Raw genomic sequence first — 21,572 nt, forward strand, 5'->3', positions numbered from 1 at the left:
GCTTCTCTGTGACCCAGACAGGACTTGGAGAGCTCCAGAGTGATTCTGAGGAAACCCAGTCCCCTTTAACCCAAACAGGTGACTTACTGTTCCAGACTGCTGGGGAAGCTCTGGTCACAGGGGACATTTGACCTGTCTTTTGGCTCTTCCCCTTCACTCCTCTAAGCATGTGGCTGAGTAGTCTGCAGGCAGACGGCCTGTCCCTTCCGACCATCCAGACCAGCTCCCTTAGAGATGGCCCTGGGCAGGGAGAAGGCAGGCCCCAAAGCAGCCTCCAGGTCCCGGGAGAAAAGCATAGTTGCTACCCTGGTGGTGTTGGTAATGACTTGGCAGTGGAGGGAAGAGGGTGCATACCTTCAGGAGGAAAGTAGCAGGGGAGCCACGAAGCAGCTGCCCCACGGTTTGGGTGCTGTGTTGCAGATCTCATCACTGAAAGTGTGGCTAAGGCTGTCCCTCCAGGTGTTTGGGATGCTGTCTGGCCCCTATACCAGCCCCACTCAGGGCCAGAGGGCGCTAAATGAGTCACTCAGCTCTGGCTTTGCCAGGTGGCCCAGGGTAGGCGGACGCCTCAGGTGGGCACATCACGGTGCTGCCAAAGACTCAAGGAGGAAGAGGGGTGTGTCTGGCCACTATCCAGGGCTCACTCAGGGTACTAGGAATGGGAGGGAAGAGGAGGGGAATGCTCTCTGACCTGATAGCATTGCACAAGTCAGCCGTCCTGCAAGGCGGCTCTTTGCTCCTTTTCTTCCCTCTGGTTCTCCCCTGTCCTTCTCTAGCTGGGATTCCAGCTCTAGTCAGCCAGTGACATCTCCTCCGCACCCAGGCCAGTGAGCCAGATTTTTTTCCAAGCCTCAAGTCAGGCAGGTTCGGGGAGGAGACAGCCTCTCAGGCAAGTGAACTCCGGAGGCCCTTCCTCGTAGAAGCCCAGCCCTCCTCCTCCTCCCTCCTTGGCCCTCTCCTCTCCCTGGGCCTCTTCCCCACGTGGCTCATTACAACTCCAGTTGTTCAGGTCTTGACCTCAAGAGCCTTCCCTATTGACCCCTGACCAGCGATACTAATCTGTGTCAACAGGCCCCAGGGGTTAAAGAAACACAACCCGCCGCTGCCGCCTTAGCAGGTGCCTGGAGGGGGCGGGGCGGCTCCCGGGAGCAGCCGGGCGGCGGCGGGAAGGCACTTCTTAGGCACCGCCTCCTCTTCACAGCGCCCGCCTTCTCTGCTCCGACTTCTTGCTCTCCTGGTTTCTCCACTTCCTTTGCAGACCTCCCTCCTGCCGATTACCCACTCCTCTGTGCCACCACTTCCCTTCTGTCTTTTTTTCCTCTGCTGTCCACTCTGCTTGCAAGATTTGAGACCAAACGCCCGCAGGCATCCAGGTGGTGCCCGGGTTGATATGCAGCTGCCTGCCCTTGCACCTCTGGGGACTTTGTTAAAACGCAGGTCCTGGGGCTTGTCCAAGTGGGTAGGTCTGGGCAGACTCGTGAATCTGCATTTCCACCTAGTACCCAGCTGCTGTTGGTCCTCCAGGCTGTCCCCCAGCCTCTGCCAGCTGCTCCTTTGTCTCCAGGGATGGAGCCATCCTTAGGAGGCAGGGGCACACTCCTGGCCCTCTAGGCTGGGGGTAGAGCCCAGATGGAAGCCCACCTGGATGGCACAAACCACCTGAGTGATCCCCCTGTTCTCAGAACACAGGTGGGTCACCTGAAGATGTCCTGGTGACGATGCAGGAGCTGCCAGGCAGGGCCACCGTGAGTCACTGGGGGTCATGCCAGTGAGCTTCCTGCGTTGTTGGCTCTGGCTCTGCTGAGAGCCATGTCAGGGTGAAGGGGGCACACTGCTGGCTTAGATAAGACAATCCAGATTCTCTCAGAGAAACAGTCGCATGTCAGACATGCGCCCTTTCTTGGGATGAACCTAGAGTTGTTCATAGCCTGGCCTTAATCCTGCCGATTGCATATACTGTGCTCATCTCGACCCAGTTGAGGCTGCACTTCTGTGCTTCTTGGGACGGCTCCAGGACCATGAGGTTGGCACCCCCTGCACCCATCCACACACACAGACCAGAGGAGCGAGCATCATGGGGACAGGGACATTAATCACAGTTCCTGTTCTGCCTGGCACTGCAGCCCCAGTCCCCAGGAGTCTGTGTATTCCCATGTTCCCTTCGTCCTGCTCACAGGGAGGTGGAAATCCAGACAGAAACCTGCCTTCTCCTCCATCCCCACTTGAAGCTGCTGGTACTGCTTCTGACCATCCAGCCTTAAGATGTCCCTTCCTTCCGTGGGGCCCCACAGCCACAGGCTGCCCCTCCTGCAGACTGCACACACGTCTGGCAGGAGATGGCCCAGAGAAGGTGCTAAGCAGAATGCAGGGTAGGGCTCAGCAAGGTCTGGTGTGCTGAGTGGGTTTAGACAGTGTTTTATGGGGGTCTTTCTTGTAGGTCCAGGAAACCTAGATGGCAGTCAGGCTGGCTGAGGGAGCACCCTTGGGTGCTGCCCTCTTTCTGAGTGCTCTGCTTCTCTTTGACTTTACTCTCTGTCCCTTAATCACCCCAACCCACCCCTTTTCCTTCTTCCTCTTGGCTGTAGCTCCCTCACAGGGCTGGGGAGCAATAGACAAACTCTCCAAAGAAAATTTTTTTTAAGTTTCCCAAACTTTTCCAGATGCCAAGAAGGGGCCAGGGAAACTGTAACTGCAGAGGGGGGAAGGGGAGAGGAAATGTTCCAAGGCCTTCCCTCCCTTCCGCTTGGAGGCAAGGATAACTAGGGGAGCAGGGTGACTCTGGTGCCCTCAGACAGTCCACCTGGAAGGCAGAGAGGCCCCTAACCATCCCATTTTTGCTACCCCCAGCCCATTCTCCATCCTTACTCCCAAAGGCCCCAGCAGCATGTAGAGGTAGAGGCAGAGAAGGATGTCAGTGGGGCACCTAGGAACTTCTGGGGTTCAAAAGGGTGGATTTGGGACATATCCCCCCACCAGCTGACGGAGGTCAGGAGCTGAGAGAAGTGGGAGAACCTGTCCCCAAGGACGTCCTCCCCTGGAGTCTGGGGCCTGATAGAAGAACCTGCCACTGCTGGGGTTGAGGTGTAGGGGAACAGACAGGAGGGGGTAGTGTGTGAGGACAGTGCAGGGATCACTGCCCTCCCCCAGTCCCACCCTCAAGGGGTGCTGCCCCCACCTCTACCGTTCTGTCCATCCACTCCCTGGACACCTCCTAAAACAAAGGCCTCTTTGTGGTCCTGGCCTACTGGCCTGCTGCCAACGGCATTCTTTGCGTGTTTCCTGAGCACGGATCCCAGCTTCGTGGTCAGCTCCTCCCCCATCCAGCCTCCTTCCCGGCCTGACTCCTGGTGGCTCAGAGCAGTCCCCTCTCCTGTCCTGCCCAGGGTCCTTCCCCAGTTCCCATCTCTACCGTGGACAGATCTGGACAGAGAAGAGAGACTCCCAGGAGCTTGGCCACTGGGCCTTTGGTGGGGGGACAAGTGGAGGTTCAATTGCATCCCGGCTCCAGCTGACCTTGGTGGGTTTCACCGAGCCTCTGTTGATGAGATGTTATCATCTGTAAAGATGGGGAAAATAACCACCCCTTGGGGCTATCAGGCAGATTCAATGTCTACAGAACACAGAGCTCCTGCTTACCGCAGAATGGAAGAGGCAGCGTGTAACTCGAGCTCCCCGTTTCAGCACTGCTCTCTGGGTTCCTAGGGGGCTGGAAGTGGGCTTGGTGGGCGGCTGAGGAGCTCAGAGGAGTCTCCAGAGTCTTAGGTGGGACGTTTCCCTGCACTCCTATGGGGCCCCCAAACCTATGGCCCACTCCTGGGAGTGCTGAGGCCAGTACCCCAGGGAGTCCTACTCCACCAAGAGTTGGAGCTGGGTCCCTAGCAAGTGACCTGCCTGTCCTAGGCCTGGTCCTGCTCTGTGTGCCCCCAGCCCGTCCTGGCATCTGTGTCACTCTGTAACAGCAGTGGGGTGTCCTCCCTGGGTTAGGCATAGCAGGGTGGTGCCTAGAGCCCTGAAAATAGCAGACCTGAGGAGGGCGGGGGTAGGGGGTCCAAGGAGGGATGGCCCAGCTTTTGGAGAACACTTTTGAATGTCAGCAGATGCACACCCCTCAGTCACCAGCCACACTCACACACAGAGACACACACGGTCCTAATGAAGTCCTAGATCACTGCTCTGGGGGGTTCCCCCCCCTCTTGTTAAAAAATGTTCATAATTTGGAAAGAAAAGGAGCTTTTTACAAGCTGGCGGCTCTAGGGAACTTTCCGTCGGTTCTTTCTGGCCTCGTGATGGGTGGGGCCCACATTTCCCTTCCTTCTCTCTCTCCCCCGCTCTCCTAATAATCCCCCCTTTCCAGCCTCACCAAACACACACACCCTTTAGGAGACCTCCCGCCGGCTGTCACCCCAAGAAAACTGGAGGAAAGCCGAGGACCTGTCTGTGCCCTCCTGGGCCCCATCCAAGCGCCAGGCACAACCCTCCCTTCCCCCCCCCCGCTCCTTCCTCCCACCGAGAGGTTGGCCCCCACAGGCCTAGAGTCTTCAGATTGCTAAGCTTCCCAGAATCTGTGCCTGGACCCAGGCCCGGCAGCCTGCCTGCCCTTCCCCGAGGACCTGCCCCACTCTCCCGCAGGGTGAGGGTCCCCCGAGTCCTTCTTGCATCCGGGGGCCCCGCCAGGGAGGGCGGTGCTGAGCTCACCGCCTCGGCATCTGCCCTCCCCCTGCCTCTGGTGCGAGGGCCGGCCACACTCCCGCCAGTGCCTTGCTCCCTAATAGCTTTTTAAGTCCAACCACATGTGTCTGCGGAGTGAGGAGCCGCCCCTCACGGGGCCTCGGCTCTCCTCCTCCCTCAGCCAAGACCACCCTCCACTTGGAAGAGCCTCAGGGCTGGGGGAGGGGGAGTCTGCCTCCTGAGAGCCCATCTGCTTGCCCCAGGCCCAGCTGAGGAAGAAGCGGGTGGGCTGAGTGCTTGGGGGTCTCTTTTGGGAGTGTCGCGTGAGGCCAGCCCTCAGGCTCGGCTGGCCCCCGGTTCCCTAGCCTGTCCTCTGGGTCCTGCAGTCTAGGATCCTCTCTCTGTAGGGCAGGCCAGGAGGCGCCGGCTTGTGGGTGTGGGAGCCTGGGTGAGGAGTCCTCATCTCACCTTGAGCCTCCCTGGCCGGCGACTTTGTGCCAGCAAATCTCTCCTTGCACCCAGCGCCACAGGGGTGACCCCCCAGTCGCCCCTCAACTCAATACACGTGTGGTTCCCTGTGCGTGTGAGTGGTCTGTGGGGAGGCCTGTGGGGTGCGGTTTCGCAGAAGGGGAGTGAGGGCTGAAAAGCAACGAGGAAGCAGGCTTGGGGTCCTAATGAGAAAATTGCTTCCAGCCAGGGAGTCCTGCTCTGCGGCTGAAATTGCATCCAGCCCCAGCCAACTTTGCCGCCGCAGTACCCGCCCTTCGGAAGGAGTTGGGGAAGCAGGCGGGCAGGGGGAGGAGCGGGCTTTGCACATGACTCAGGCGCCCCTGCCCCGCTCTATACGCACACACCTTGGAGAGTCTCTTCTGCCTCACGGGGAGGAGCTTGAGGGCCAGGCTTGGCTCCGGACCCGACCGTTTGATCCTTGGGAGGCAGAGGAGGGAGTGGGGAGGGATTCCCTCTGTCTTTCTTGTTCAGTTCTGCTGCACTTACGAGGTGCTCACTGCAGGCAGAGGGATTGGAGAGGTGAGCTTGCATAGGGTGGGCCCACCCACTCAGTGGCATTTACTCTTACAGTTAAAGGGTGTTAGGAGCACTTTGTTTTCACAAAGATCCTGCGTGGAGTCCCACCTTCTAGGATGCTTCATTTGAAATTCGGCCTCCCTGGGGCGAGGTGGGACCCTCTTGCCTGTCCTTCCACTCAGGGGGGCCCAGGGGTGAAAAGCTGGCTTAGCTTACATTCTTCTTTCTGTTCCTCACTTTAAGGGCTCCTGAGCAGAACCAGCTGCAGAATTTGTGGGGCCCAGTGCAAAATGCAAACTTAGGGTGCCTTGTTCAAAAATTAAGAATTTCAAGACAACAACGGTGGAAGTCAAGGTTATGAAGCCAGCCCCGCTTCCGAGGAAAGTTGGTGTCACCCAGCAGCCCACTGGTTCAGGGGCTGTGGCCTTTACCCTGATCTGAAACAGGAGGTTCCACCTGCTTGTTTCCTGGATCCTGGGGAATCTCTTCGCAACCTGGCACGGTCATCTCACTGCTGCCGCATCCCTCAGAGACTCTTACTTTCTGGATTTTAAAGATGTTGGTTAGGGAGGAGAGCTATGAGGGGAGGGAGCAGAATGAGAATGGATCACACCTTCAGTGCTTAGAGAGTCTCAGGGCAAGGCCTCACTTGTCACCCTTAAGTGAACCTGACAGTGGAACCATATCCCTGGTGAGGTGGAAACTGCAGCCTGGGCCCAGCCACTAGCGGGTCAGTGGGACCTACCCCTCCTCTGGGATGGAGCCTCCCTCACCAATGACAAGTTCTGACGGCTGTGCCTGTGCAGAGCGGGAAGCGAGCAGGAGTGCTTGGAGGGAGGGAAAAAGGCAGGAGGAAGGAAACAACCCCATTGTCATCCCCCAAATTACTGGCTGGGATGGCAGGGGAGGAGGCGGAAAGCCGACATTGTTTACTTAATTAAAAGTAAACAACAATTTGCCGCTGCCAGCCTCCCATTAGCTGTGTGCGAGGAGCCCTATGAGCCGCAGACTCGGCTTTCGCTCCTACCAAGCCGGCTCCTGACGCCACACCCCCAGCCTTGGCTCCCCAGGGCCCCGGGCCCTCCCCTGCTCCTGTCCTCTTCAGGCTGAGGAGAGGGGAACAAGCTATTAAAAGTAAATAAATACATAAAAAGAAAACCCACTAGTGTCTCAGAGTCCTGTGGGTCAGGATGAGAATGTCAGAAACTGTCATTTGGCAGGCCAGCATGGGGCCTAGAGACCCCTGAGTGTGTACACTGAGGTCTGGTTGTGGTGGGCTGGGCAGGGCAGGGGGGCACTTCTTTGTCCAGTCAGCCAGATGTTGGACTACCTGGGGAAGGCAGCCTCCCTTCCTCCCTCCCTCCCCACCGAGGCCCTAGTCTATACTACCTGGAAGCCTGGGCCTCTCTGCCCCGCCTCCCACTTTTTCCTTTTCCCTTTTAGCAGCTTATAAACATCCTTCTCCCATCTTTTTGGCTCTGCTCCCAGAAGGGGGCTGTTCAGGGATCCTGGAGGGCTGGGGAGAGAGGCAAGCTCTTTGGGGCCTAAGGGGAGAAAGACAGCTGGAACTGGCCCCACCCCCAGGACAGTACAGCTACAAGTGACCCTAGGAACAGGGGAGGGGGTCGCCCTAAGTTGGGGTGAGGTGGGGACCCTCCCAACTCCTGCTTCTCTGGAGCCTTCAATCAGGAGGGGTGGTTGGATGGCAAGAGGGGTTTTGCATGGGCTTCCGCCAGGCTCCAGGGGCTGAGCAGGACACCTTTCCAGGCATCTGTCCTCAGGAAAGCCCTCACCTCTCCTGTAGGCCCTGCCTGCAATTATGTAGAGCACAGGCTTCCATCTGGACCTCGGTAGGCATGACCTGAGGCTCATGACTTTAAAAGCTCAGGATGTGTGCTGGGAGCAGGAGCTCATACCCGTAATCAATGCTAGCACTAGGAGGCCCAAGCCAGAGGGTTGCTTGAGCCCAGGGGTTCCAGACCAGCCTGGGCAACATAGGGAGAACTTGCCTCTACTAATAATTAAAAAAAAATTAGCCGGGGGTGGTAGCATGCAGCTGTGGTCCCAACTACTTAGCCTCCTGAGTAGCTGGGACCACAGGTGCATGCTACCACCCCTGGCTAATTTTTTAGGAGAGCTAGGAGGATCCTTAAGCCCAGGAGATTGAGGCTGCAGTGAGCTATGATGGCACCACTGCATTCCAGCCTGGGCGACAGAGCAAGACCCTGTCTCAAAAAAAAGCAAAAAAGAAAAAGAAAACAAAAAAAAGCTCAGGGCCCGGATACTTGCAGGGAGAGAAGTACAGGAGCACGTGAAACGTACCCAGCTTTATGAAACCATTGCTGAGCCTCCTGGGGGTCAGACAGGCAAGATGGGGAGGGGTAGGTCTGAGAAAAGAGCTAGACTGAGTGAATGAAACAGTCCCAATCCCCAGGGTGTGGGGGTTGAGAACCCTGGTCTGGAGTTTGTCCCTCCACGAAGATTCAGGTCCCCACTATTCCCCTGAGCCACCATCTCACCTTTCTCCTGTCCCCATCCTCCATCGTCATTTGCCTCGTCTCATCTTACTCCTCCACCATTAGGATTCACACATACACATACACATACACATGCACGTGCACACAAGCGCACAGATCCCGGGATTCATGCACATCGGGATTTTCACATGCACTCACACACATAGACAAATCTGGGAAGTCTGTCCCGTACTTAATTGAATTAAAGGACTGGGGTTTGGCAGGACATTGTGTATCTGAGCTGCAGCCTCTTGCAGCCGTTTCAGGGGCTGATGGTTCAGGCTCCCTGTAATTCCAGCTGCTGCCACTCCCTGTGGGCAGGTGGCTGGGCCTGCGCCTGTCCCCTTTCCCCTTCCCTTTCTCTCTCCTTTTACTTCCCAGGCCAGAGCCCCCGGCACAAGGCCTGGGGAGGCTGGGGACACTCAATGTACTCCTCTTCCCTTCTCTCACTTGCATTTTGGAAGCTAGTGGGAGGCTAGGGCCTCCTGGGGAGGAGGTACCCCCAGCGTGAGGCCAGGGGACTGTCAGAACAGAACAGTCCAGGCAAATCCCTGCTTCCAGGTTTTTTGCTGACCATTCTTGGGGTAGGAGCTGGAGGCTGCTTGCCACTGGTTGGAAAGTGGACACACTTCTTGGCCAAGTGTAAGCCACCTGGCTTTGACTGAAAGGTGGAGTCTGGTCTAAGGGCTTTGGGGAACCCTACTGGAGTGGCCAGGAGCCATAATGGTTGGGGGAGTGGTGCCAGTGGATGGGGTGTGCTGCAGGGCAGGAGGGATGCTTTTTTTTTCCTTCTAATTTGATTTAATTAGAATTCTTCTTTTTTTTTTTTTTTTTTTCCCCGAGATGGAGTCTCACTCTGTAGCCCAAGCTGGAGTGCAGTGGTGGGATCTCGGCTCACTGCAACCTTCGCCTCTGGGGCTCAAGCGAGTCTCCTGCCTCAGCCTCCCAAGTAGCTGGGACTAGAAGCATGCGCCACCACACCCAGTTAATTTTTTTGTATTTTTAGTAGAGATGGGGTTTCACCATTGTTGCCCTGGGTGGTCTCAAACTCCTGAGCTCAAGTGATCCACCCGCCTCAGCCTCCCAAAGTGCTGGGATTACAGGCGTGAGCCACCGCACCCAGCCAGAAGGGATGTTTTTGACCTCCATTTCTTCCCTCCACTTCAGCCTCTGCTTTGACAGGCTCTGGGGGTGGCAGTAAGCCTGTTCTCAGCTCCCCTTTACTAGGGACAGGTGATTTCACTCTGGCCGCTCCTTGGAGAACAGAGTGGTTGAGCTCAGGCCCCACCTCTCAGAGGGACCTAGTACCGAGCCCAGCCCCCACTCTGAGGAAGCCTTGGATGGACCATTCCTGGCCCAGAGCCTGAGGCCATTGGAAAGGGCCTATATCCGGAACCGGTGAAGGAGAGAGCCCGGGAGCCTCACTGTGGGTGGGAGAGGCGTGGTCAACCAGCCTTGCCTCCTGGGGCATCAGCTCCCAGCTTGTGCTGCACTCTCTGACCATGCCTTTGTGGGGCACCTGCTGTGTGTAGAATCTACCCCGAAACCTATAGCTTAGAAGAAGCATGGGCAAGCTGCTAATGGCTGGTAGTATGGGTGTCCAGCGACCTGTTGGAGGAGCCCAGTCCAGCCCTACATGTGTGACCCTTGGTGCTTGGCAAGGCAGGGGGGTAGGGAGCAGCGCTCGCACAGCCAGCTAGACTGTTTTGCTCTGGGGCCTGAGGATTAGGGGGTCAGGGAAGCAACCAGGCCCAGCCCCGGGCCCTGTGAAGTGATCTGCACTGCCCAGGGTCAGAGGGATGGGCGGGTAGGCCTCACCTCGGCTAACCTCCCAGCGGAACAAAGGGGCCTTTCTCCACGCCCGCCCGGGAGGGTGTGCCCGCCCGGCTGCTGCCGCCACTGCAGAGGGCGCTGATTTTTTTTTTTTCTTCCTGACTTTTCTCCATTTTTCTCTGTCTCTGGTTCCTGATCTCTGACTTTTAGTCTCATTTTTTTCACTTTTTATGGGGGTGGGGTAGAGATCTTCCTTTTCAAGTGTTTACCAATTGCAGAGACAAGTCTGCATTGCCAAAAGGTAAGGACATCCTGGGTGCGTTAGGAATACTCCTGGGGTCACATGGCCTTAGACCCCCCCCCACCAAATCGAGGGCAGCTCCGTTCTGAAACAAGCAGGCAGGACTCAGAGCGGCAGCCACGCAGGGTGGGACCGGGCTCACTGGATAACCCCCAATCAAGCTATATACCTGGCAGGTCCCCCGCCTTCTGTTCGCCCACGCATTTCGCGGCCCCCTTTCCATCCGGCCCCCGCATCGCAAGCTGTTCCTAATCAATGCGAACGGGAAACTCGGCCCTCACAACACATCACATCACGGGATGTGTTTGGCAGCGACAGCAACAGGAGCCGCTGTCACGGGTAGCTCCTTCCTTGGTGCATAACCCAGGGTCCGAGTGGCCTGGGCCTGAGTGGGTTCTTCTCCTTCCTCTTGGGACCCCCTGGGTATGCGGAGGGAACCACATCCCCTGTAGCTCTGGGCTGGTAGCTGGCCGCGCCCCGCCGCAGCCCTCGGAGGGCAGCTAGTGTTAACTCGCTGCGCCACCTAGCTACGGCATCGGGGAGAGCAGCGCTTCGCTGCCTGAACCGCGTCGCTTCCTGAGCCGCGCCTCTCCCTGAGCCCTGCTGCCCGGCAGTTTGGGGAAAGCCTCTTTTGGGTCCTTCAGGGAGTTATGAATGAGGAATTTGGCACCTGCCAGTCGGAGGATCAATGTCACTTTGTCCCTTCAGCAGCCTTTGCTGTCCTTATGCAAGCTTGATACTGTATAGTATATAAAACTGAAAGTTAAAATATGTTCAAAAGAAAAAACTCTGTAAAAATCCCCACTTACATCTCATGGTGCTGAGCAGGTCTTGGTTGTGTTGCACCAAGAAGCAAGAGAAACACACTGGAGGTCTAACAGCAGCAAGTCTAGGATTTGGAGCCTAAGCTTCTGATTCCAGGCCCAGGGCTCTATGCAGCAATCGGTGCCGTCCATTCAGCCCAGCCCTGCCCAGGCTCTTAGGGCTCCAAGCTGGAAATTTGCAGTCAGAGGCCCAGATTCCTCGTATTTCCTCTGGACAGTGGCTGTTTTAGAGTCTCCAGGGCAAGGAGAGGAGCAGGCCTGCGAGAGAGTGCTCCGCTACCTTCCCGTGCTGTGCTGTTCTCAGGCTCCAGTTCCTTCCTCTGATCATTCCAGCCCTTGAGTGTGGCGCAAATATGTCCAGTCCTGTGTCTGGAACCACCTCGGCTTTGCAGGAGGATTAGCGGCATCAGGGTTTCCACATTAATTCACTGGACATGAGTGTCGGTGGTTGGGCTACAAGAAAGCTATTCTTTCTTCAGGAAGGGGAAGGTATCAGCTGGTGCCTCTGTTCTCTGGGTGGTCAGTGTAGCCATGGTTTGAAGAAGGATCTAGAAGCGTCTCTTCGGAGTCTTATCATCCACTGCAGGTGTGCTTTGAGATGTGGGGGATGTAGCAGCAAACAAAACCAACAGAGAGGGCTTGTCCTCAAGGGGCTGATGGTCTAGTGGGGTCAGGACCTCCTGGCCTGAGTGGCCTGGTGGCCAGTTCTCTGGGGCTCTCATACCTTCCAGAGCTAGAGTCTCCCACTTCCCCAGCCATGGACCAGCCAGAGGTTCCCTGTGTAGGTGGGATTTGGAGGAAAGGCTGTTTAGTTCCCAGCCTCCAGGTGGGAGAAGGGCCCCACTTAAACATCTGATTATGGTGGGCATTTGTGTTTGTTGCTTGTCCATGAGCCAGGCTCAGTCTCTGCCACACCAAGGCAAGTCTCCGGGTGAAAGAGGCCCCTTTGGAGTCACCAGCCTGGGTATTGAGTGCTCTCTCATAGGTCATAGTGGGGGTTGAGAAAGTTAGCACCTGAGGAGGGGAGGCAGGTGGCTTCGGCCTAACTCCCACTTCCCCACAGGGTGAATTGACGTAGGTGGGTTCTACAGTTCTAATCCCAGGCCCTGAGGTTTCCTGGATGGATTCTTCCAAGGAAAGGGAACAGTGGAGGGAGGCAGGAGCAGAACTCTGCTTAGGGCCAGAAAGAGAGCAGGGGGCAGAGAGAGGTGGTGGGAGAGGCTGATGCTCCCTCATCCTTGCCGATTCTCTGTCCCTTTTGATTTCCTCAGGCAAATAGGCAGAGAGCTTAGGGACCTTCCCCTGCCCTGGGCTAAAGTGAATTTCCTGCTCTATAGGGTCTCACTTCTTCCACCTTCCTTTTCTTGGCCAGTTGTTCCTTCTCTGAGCCTCCTCCTTTCCCTTTTCCTCTTCCTTCCCTCCCTTCCCCAGAAGCATTCAGGGGTGGGTGAGTAGGGGCTACTTGTCCTGGGGTCTCCGCAGCTCCTCACTCTGCTGAGTGCCCACCAGACAGATACTGGCAGCTACATGCAGCCCAGCAGTTGTACACACAAAACTACTCCTGAGTATCTTTAGGAAAGTTTTCCTCTTTCTGTTTTTTTTTTTTTTTTCTTCTCCCAAAGGAATAATTTCTTCTCTCCTGTTTTTGTTTTTGCCCTCTTTCCCTGCCTCTCTCAGAGTCTTGTACTGTACTTCTCTGATTCTTTTTGCCCCAGTCTTCTTTCTTTGCTTTGACCCTGATTCTCTGCTGTGGCTCCTCCTTCTCTCTCTCCCTCTCTCTCTATCTTCTAGTTTTAGTTTTAGTTTTGTCCTTTGGTTGCTCTCTGGCTCTGGGGCTTCCTGCCTTCTCGCATCCCTCCTCTAAACTCCTGCTTGTCCCAGGCGCATCCCTTGAGTGGCCTGCAGAGCCTCTGCCTCCTGCTTCTCATACGAGGTTGGCATTAGGGTCTGGAGGACTCTGTCCCTTTATGAATAATTAGACCAAGGGCAAGTGTATATGGGGGTAGGAGGAGGGTGATGCCTAGCCCTGGGAGGTGGGGACACTATTAATAGCCCTAAGAGCAGCTGGGGGTGAGAGTGATTGTCTGGCCAGCCTGTCTTGTCCTGGGCAGCTCAAAGGGCCAGAAAGGGCAGTGCTGGAAATAGAGAAAGCGGGTGGGGGTGGAACCAGGATGGGACACCCCCTCCCCAGGGCCCCTCTCTTTTCTTGGCATGTGGGGTGTGGAGGACATTCTCCACTGTCAGTTTTTCTTCATCAGGTTGGGGAGGGGATAGAAGCTTCAGGGACTGGGGGCCACTTGCCTGGACTCCACCATCACATGACTCCTGGCCCCAGGCCCTCTTAGAAATGCTGGCTCCAGCTGCTGGCTGAATCGTGGCACCAGCCAGCACTGCCAGGAGAGGCGCCTGGCCTGGCTGCCCATGGGCCTGTGCCTGTGCTCCTGGTTTTCTCAGCTCTCTGTATTCCAAGGCTGGGCTGGGCTGGGCTGGGCAGGCCTTGGGCCTAGCACTCCCAGAGTCTGGGGGGACAAGCTCTAACCTCCCTGTTCCCTGTTGGCCCTCTCTCCCCCACCCCATTTCTAGTATGGTGACTGTCTTGAGACCACTGGATGGCTACTGCACACTGATGTGGGGAGGGATATGTCTGTATGGGTGTCTGCCCAGGCTCTGCCATTATATTTACAGAGAACCCTCCCTGTTGCTCTTTGTAGATGGTAGTGGGCCAGGCCCCAAGGGAGCCCCTCTGCTCACTGGCAGTGGTCTCTGGGGCAGGACACCAAAAACTGCAATCTAGGACACACTCACCATGTACTCAAGAGCATGAGCTCCTGGGGAGGGGAGCTGAGGGTCAGCCACAGCTTCCCCCCGAGGGTGGGAGGTGGCATTTGAATAGAGTTGAGAAGGAGGAATAAGCGTTCAGCAAATGGAGATAAAGGGAAATAGTAATCCAGGTGGAAGGACAGGCGACGTTTATGTAGCCCCAACTATGAGCCAGGCCCTGAGCTAAGCACCTTATTATACATATTTTCTCATTTATTCCTCACCCAGGAATGCTAATAGTAGATGTTATCTCCCTTTTACAGATGAGGAAACAGTTCATAACTTGGCCAAAGTCACGGGCTGGTAGGTTCTGGAGCATGGATGTGAATTTGGGGGAGCCCTGGTATGCCATTGCTGGCCACCCACCTCCTTCCTCCTCCTACCCTCCACTTCGGCCTGCCCCCTTTGGCCCCTCTTTGCTGGGGCAAGGCCAACTTACCCAGGACAGGGTATCCAAAGTGGTAGAGCACCGTGTTGTACCCCCTCAGTGGACACAGGCTCCAGACCAAGGGCACCTCCCTGGGTAGGCCAAGGGCAGGCTCAGAGGACAGGTGAAGCAGACCCAGGCCAATGGCTCCTGCCTCTCTCCATCTCCCTAAGATGTTTTTCTTTGCCTTCTTCTTTGCCTGTTCTTTGCCTGTCATCTTCAATCTCTTCTGCTCTGATGGGAATTCCTGCCCCAGGTATCTCTGAAACACCCCAGACAGTGTTGCCACCATGCCCTGGGTCCACTTGTTCCCTCCATAGTCAGGTGTCTGAGGTGCCAGGTTGGTGCTGGGTCACCTTGCCATAGGCAGACCTAGGGGGAGCCTGCAGGCTGCCTCGCATGTCTCATTGCTGCTGTGACTAGGGGTCTCATTTATTAACTTGTTGGGCTGGTCCTGGAGTGGCCATTGGCAGGTGGGCCTTTGTCCACCTGCCGGGTGCTCTGCTCTGCACCAGGGGCATATCCCTTCTCTCTCTCCTTTGCTGGCCACTGCCTGTCATCCCTTGGGGAAGAGCAACTGAGCATTCAGCTCCCCAGTGCCTCCTGGCTTCTCCCACTGTTCCATGCCTGGGCCCATCTCCAGGAGTTCTCCCTGGGCTGGGGACAGCTGCTAATGAACCGGAGCCGGGCAGAGAACGCTGAGCAGCTCACACCAAAAAAACTCCCTGGAGGGCTCCGGGGCCACTTGTTGGGGATGGAAGGGAGGTGGGAGTTCTATTGTTTTCTTGGAGGAAAATTTTGAACTTAGGAACACCTTTCTCATTTTATGAGGGAGGCAGTGATGGGCTGTGTGGCTGGAAGGCTTCTGGCTAGGAGTCCGTCTCCACATGGGGAATGGAGGCAACCAAGGACTGTAGGAGACAGGCCTTCTTCACCTCGACACCGTGAGGGACCTGAGGCTTTCAGATGAAGCGTGAGACTGCTCTGCTGGTCTCCTGGGTATAAGATAAGCTGACGGACTTGCTTTCTCCTCGCTTCCCGAAGCCTCACTGCCGAGCTGTGAGTCCTGCAGTAGCCAGGCCTGGCCCTTGCTCCAGGGGCACCCGTAGAGGCTGGGGTGCATTGGAATGGAGAAAGTAGTTCTTCCTGGGGTCAGGAGATGGAGAGGGGAATGTCCTATCCAGATGCTGGCCCTTCATCTGCCAGGTTCCTGTGCCTTCCCTACTGCCCCCGCCCCCACAATGGCTTTCCTTGAGCCTAGGCCCTAGGGGCAGCCAGAGCAGGCCTAGACCACATGTGGGTGTGACTTGGTTTCTTCCTTTTTCCTGTCACTTATCCCCTCTGCCATGTCCTCTTCCCCCATCTCCAGCAGGTCAGTCAAGTCAAAGGCGGAAGCCTCTTTGGACCTATGAGCAGGGAGGGAATGAGGAAAGGGGAGAGGACAATAATGGGGTGACATGTTCCCCTGTCCTTATCCCTGCCCCCACCCACAGCTTGAGGGCTATGCTTCTTGTTGGGGCGCCTGCTTTAAACCATGTGAGACTCTAGGGATGACAGAGGAGGAAAAAACCTGCCACCTCAGGATGACTCCAGGATGTGTGTGTGCACATGCATGGTGGCTGGTGGGGCAGGTGAGGAATGGAGAGGAGAGGAAGACCCTAGAAGCCTCGTGGGCCCAGGCCCTGGCCAAGCCTCACCCCCTCCGTCTGCCCTCTGGCTGCCCTGCATTCTCAAGGACTTCCTCGGTCCCCTGAGTCTCCTGTTTGCTGAGACGGGGAGAACCCCTCTGTGACCCGTCCCCTTAGCCCCCCATCTATCCACCATTCCCCTCCTCAGGGTGTCTCACATTCTCAGACTTGGGTTTCAGGAGGCACAATAGTTACATTCTCCAGCTCTGATTGCTACAGGCGGAGCCTCTGGCTCCCCTTGAGATTGGGTTTCCCGTGCCCTGGATGCTCCGGAATCTCAGAGGAAGGGGGAGAGAAGTAGGAGGCGGGTGCAGTGCTGGGAGGACCAGTGATTGGCCCCAGAATCGCATCAGCCCTTCAGAGGATGGGGTGTTGCAGCTGCCCAGAGGCACCCCCAGAACAGAATGTACCCCCACTTGCTTCTGGAACGTCAGGCCTGGGAGGGCCAGGGGATGGGCAGGCACGCCCCAAGGGCTGTTCTCCCCATTCCAAAGGCCAGCGGTTCCTGCAGAGTTGAAGGGGGTTCCTCTCTGGTGGCTCCAGATGTACCATCTCACTCCACCCTTTCTTGACAGCGAGAAGTGGCTAGTGGCACCTCCGTGTGTGTGTGTGTGTGTATGTCTGAGAATATGAGTGCATGCATCCAAGTGTATGCACATGCCTGGGTATGCATATGTGGGTTCAGCTAAGGCCAAATCTGTGCACGCCCCTCAGCCTCCATAAAATTTGTTAGGCCAAAGTCCGTGGGGGCAATTGGCCAGCAAATTATACATGGCTCCTTTCACAGCACAAGTTTGTTTCGAGTGGGAGCTGAGGCCAGTGTTGGCTGTAGCCAGCAGGAATTCCTCCCTCACCCTAGTGGGAACCATAACTATCTCCCCATCTGTAGCTGGAAAAATATTATACTAAAATCATGCAGCCGGGCGCGGTGGCTCACACCTGTAATCCCAGCACTTTGGGAGGCTGAGACGGGCGGATCACGAGGTCAGGAGATAGAGACCATCCTGGCTAACACAGTGAAACCCCGTCTCTTCTAAAAATACAAAAAATTAGCCGGGCCTGGTGGCGGGTGCCTGTAGTTCCCAGTACTCGGGAGGCTGAGGCAGGAGAATGGTGTGGACCCAGGAGGCGGAGCTTGCAGTGAGCTGAGACTGCACCACTGCACTCCAGCCTGGGCAACAGAGTGAGATTCCGTCTCAAAAAAAAAAAAAAAAAAAAAAAAGTGCTGTCAGTTGGAGTTTATGTGCAACCCTAGGCTCCTCCTGGCTGCTGGAGCTTCCCCTCCAGAGCCCTACTGAAGAGGCAGAGTCCTCTTGGAAACAGGCGCAAGCACACGTGCCTGCAAACAGCAGAAGGAAGAGAGGGAGGTGCTGAAGAGGTGAGGGGAAGGCAAAGGAAGGACAGAGGGAGGGGAGCCAAGGGAGACAGGGAAGTAAGATCACAAATGGGGATCCAAGGGGAAAGGCAAAGAGCTGAATAAAAGAAGTAAGGTGGGGATTTGTTCCAGGGGCTAAGAAGGGGAGCTGGTGTGGGTGTGAGAAGGGAAATTTTGCAGGGGAACTTTGTGGCTGTTCCAGGGGATACTGAGGGGCCCCCAAGGAAGAGAGGGGCCCAGAGTGGCCACTTGGCTGAGCCTGGCTCTGGGCTGGGCACTGCCAGAAGCCTCCAGCCCACAAGCTGTTGATGCTGGGGAATGACCCGTGGTGTGCAGATGAATACAGAGTGGCCTCAGAACCTGGAGCCAAATCCCGTTTCGAAGGCTTGTTCAGCAGAGCCCACTTGGGCCCATGCAGAGACAGAGTCCAGTCTTATCGCCTGTTCCTTCATAGCCCTCCCTTCCAGATGTCTGCAAAGTGGCCAGAATCATGGGCAGGGGAAGCCTCTGCCTCAGAGACATGGATCTCATGAGTAGCCCAGGTCCCCAGAGAAGGACAACCAGCAGAGTTGTGTCTTTGTGTGACATGAGTCAGCCTGACACCCCCAAACAGCATCGAGAATGAGCTGTGGGCTCTGAGATACTCTCCCTCCCCTAGCCTGGCCCAGAAACCAGGGACCTCGAATGCTAGCCTGGCCAAGGCACCTGTCGGACACAGCGGCTGGGCTCAGGTTTTAGGCAGCTGCATTTTGATGGGCCGAGTGGGAAGCAGCTGAGAGCACAGAAAGATCTCTCCAGCTCCCAGCACCAGCATGGAGGGAAACTCTGTGTTGGTGTGGGGCGAGGGGAAGCAGCAGCACCCACTCTTTCCCATCTCCAACCAGTCTCTCCAGGAAGCACCGGGAGCCACAGTCCCTGAAGTGATTGGGAGGGTGGTTGGGTGACCCTGAACTTAAAGGTATGCAGTTAATGTCCTCACTGGCTGGCAAGCAGGCTGGAGAGAAGCCTGAGGCCAGAAAGGCTTCCAGGGGACATGGCCCCAGAAGACTGGGGAATCAGAGACACAGCCCTCGGGGGCGTGGGCCGATGACAGAGGATAAAAGATAAAAGATGGAGCCCGGCACCTGCCTGCGTTGTGCCAGCCAACGCTGTCCCTGCCCCTCCACTGGCCCATAGGCCACCAGCTGGCCCATTGTCCCCAGTGAGAGAGCAGACTCTGGAGGGGGCTCCCTTGTGGGCAGGGGCTCACTCATGCACGCCTGCCTGGCAGGGACTGCCAGGGGAGAGCCACCCCGGGCTCAGGGGCGAGGAGGGAAGAAGGGGGGTGGCCGAGAGACGGAGCGTGGAGACTGAGTGGGAGGCCCGGCCAGAGTCCGGGAGGCCGCCCTCCACCTTCATAGTGGAGAACAGAGCCCTGCCATGCTGCAGTCAGGTCCCCTCCTGTGTTGTTGGCAGTGGGCAGTGTGCGGGGCCTGTGAACAGGAGATAAAGAGTTCAGGCAGAGTGTTTTTCCTCACTAACCGTGGATTTGTGTATTTGTTCAGCTGGTGGCTGTGATAAGCCCCATTCTGCCAGATAAAAGCAGAGCAGCCACGAGGCAGGGCCTGGGGAGGGGCATCCTAAAGGGGCCTTCCTCCTCTCTGTCCCAAATCCCGGGGTTATCCCTTCCCCCGGGGAGCCCAGACAGGCAAGGCAGTCATGACATGGAGATGCTCTGCAGCTCCTGTTGCCCGGGGGGCTGTCCAGAGCAGGCCCGGACCTCAAGGCAAGGCTCCCCAAAGAGCCCACCAGGTAAGAAAGCTGGCCCACATTGCGCTTCTGGTGGGCAGGACATCTCTTTGCCTCCCCAGGAGCACTTCTACCATGGACCTAGTGGCCTCTCTGGGCCCTGCAGCCACTTGCTGGTTCTTGCCAGCCTCCTTCCTCCATCTATCCAAGGCACATCCCCGAGCTGACAGGGTGCTCAGAGACCTTCCCCTGTCACATCCCTGGTGTCCCGAGGTACCTGCTGCCCTCTCGGGACAGGGGTCTACCACATACCTGCTGCCCTCTCGGGACAGGGGTCTACTCTTGAGCTAGTTAAGTCCCTGGGCCTTGAGATGCCCTGTGAGGACTTCAGCCACCTTTGAGTAGAGCTGCGGTGTCCCCCGCTCCTGGCCTCAGCCTTCCCTGCTCCTTTCACTGTGCTGGCCAGAGGGGAGAAGGGGAACACCACTTGAGCAGATCAGTGGGGCCCTGGCTGCAGCTGCCCCGGCCGCAGGCCTGGCTCCCGTGCCTCCGAGCCTGGGTCCAGATTTCCCATGTCTCTGCCTTTTGTCCTGGAGCTGAGCTGAGCATGTCAGGGGCCGGCGGTGGCGGCATTGTGGGCCTCCGGCTGGGGCCGCCAGCCGTAAGATGGCTGCCAAGGTCTAAAATGGCTGCCAGCAGCGCCCGGAGCAGCGCCCGGAGGCGCGTGGCAGGGGCCTTGCTCGCACCGGATCCTCGCTCCCTCTTGTTCCTTTACACAGAGCTAATAGTAATAACAGCAATAACATTTTGGGGCTGTGTCCTGATTTAGAAGGATTTCCTGTCTGTCGCGCTCTCCTGGAGAGCCTCTGCCTCAGTCGCTGGCCCACCTCCATCTCTTTGTTGGGTTCCCTCTCGGCTGTCCCTGGGCTGAATACTCACGTGTGCATCCATACATGCGTGTGCACAGGCACATGGCTTACCATCTCCACTTGGCCTTTCGCAGTGGGTTGGGACCGCTCCCATGGGGTGGACTCTGAGGCTTCCTCCTTCTTCCCCTGACTCTACTGATCCATCTCTGGAGGGCTTGTTGGGGACCGAGTTGTCCCTAGGATGGGTGGGGTTCATAGCAGAGAGACCCCTGGGAAGTAGAGTGGGGACCATGTGCCCCTCACTGACCTCTGCACATGTATTGTGAGGCTGTGCCCTTCCCAAGCCATGATTTAGAGCAGCCACAGGACTGGGGTCTGAGGAGGCCCTGGGGCGTTCTGCCTGCTCCCTAGACCCCTTGGCTGCCATTGCCAGCCTGGCTGGGGCTCAAATCAGACCCAGAAACCCAGCAATGGGCCAAGGTGAGAGAGTGAGGTAGTGTCAAGAAAGTTCACATTCACACCATGCTATGGCACAGAGAGGTTGCCCTCTCGGGGAACACGGGTGGGCTTCCTCCAGAGCAGAGAGTGCCACTAACAAAGAGATGACTCAGGGTGGGAACCTCTTTTTGTCAAACATATCATCAGGGCTGAGTGAAAGGGGAGGTATGGAAGGATACACCCCAAACCAGAGGTGGTGAAGTGTATCGTTCCATATTAAAAGCACTTGTTAGCACTTTCCGTATTAAAAAGAACTACATTTTCTTGACTCGCTACAATAGGATTTATTTTTTGGAATTAAAAAATCAAAGTTAAGTGGGGATGGGGTGGAGGGGGAGTGGGGCCTGAAACAGTCACCCTTTTTCACCCATTACATTAAGGCAGGTAGCCTGGAGCGTGCCAGTGCTTTCAGCCCCAGACATGGTGGGGCCCTCATGCTGCAAGCAGGGGTGCCACCCAGGTGGGCTGCATCCTGTCATCCAGCCCTAGCACCCAGCTCTGTTCCTTGCCTCCTGAGTGACTGATGGGGTCCCTCACCCCAACCCTAGGGGTGATGTCACCTTTTGGGAACCTCCTTTATGGTGGGGGCAAGCAGGTTGAATCAGGGTGGTGGCAAGACCCAGGAGGCAGGAATGCTCTTTAAAGTTGGGCAAAGCCCTGGCCAATACCAAGGCAAGGTTTTCAGATGCCACCCCCATGTGGTCCCCCTGTGAGCAGCTGATTCTTCACCAAATGCCTGGCTTCCTCCTGCCCCACAACCTGCCTGGCCCCCCTCCACCACCCTCTCGCCAGCTGTCATGCCCAGGCAGGCATTCTGGAGGTCCCCGTTGCGCCCCTGGCACACAAAGCTTTGAGGACCAGGGGGACGGGGGTGGGGGGCTTTCCCAAGCTCAGCAAAATATTCACACACACACTCCACCCTGCCCCCAGTCCTCTGTGAGCTCCCACTGCACAATGAGCCCTTGTCTCGGGGCTCCCTCTGAGCAGCTGTGGCACCGGGGCATGAGACAGCCCAGACAGGCTGGCACAGAGCGGGCGACAGCGTCAGGGCAAACCTCC

The 21,572-nt window shown here is 56.9% G+C and overlaps 1 protein-coding gene across 39 annotated transcripts in view; it reads left to right on the forward strand.

Annotated features, from left to right (window-relative positions):
- The window catches only part of NFIX (nuclear factor I X), a 103,912-nt gene that overhangs the window by 56,350 nt on the left and 25,990 nt on the right, over positions 1 to 21,572 (forward strand). The window lies entirely within an intron of this gene.

This window comes from Macaca fascicularis, chromosome 19 (genome assembly GCF_037993035.2).
Source record: "Macaca fascicularis isolate 582-1 chromosome 19, T2T-MFA8v1.1".
Taxonomy (NCBI): Eukaryota; Metazoa; Chordata; class Mammalia; order Primates; family Cercopithecidae; genus Macaca; species Macaca fascicularis.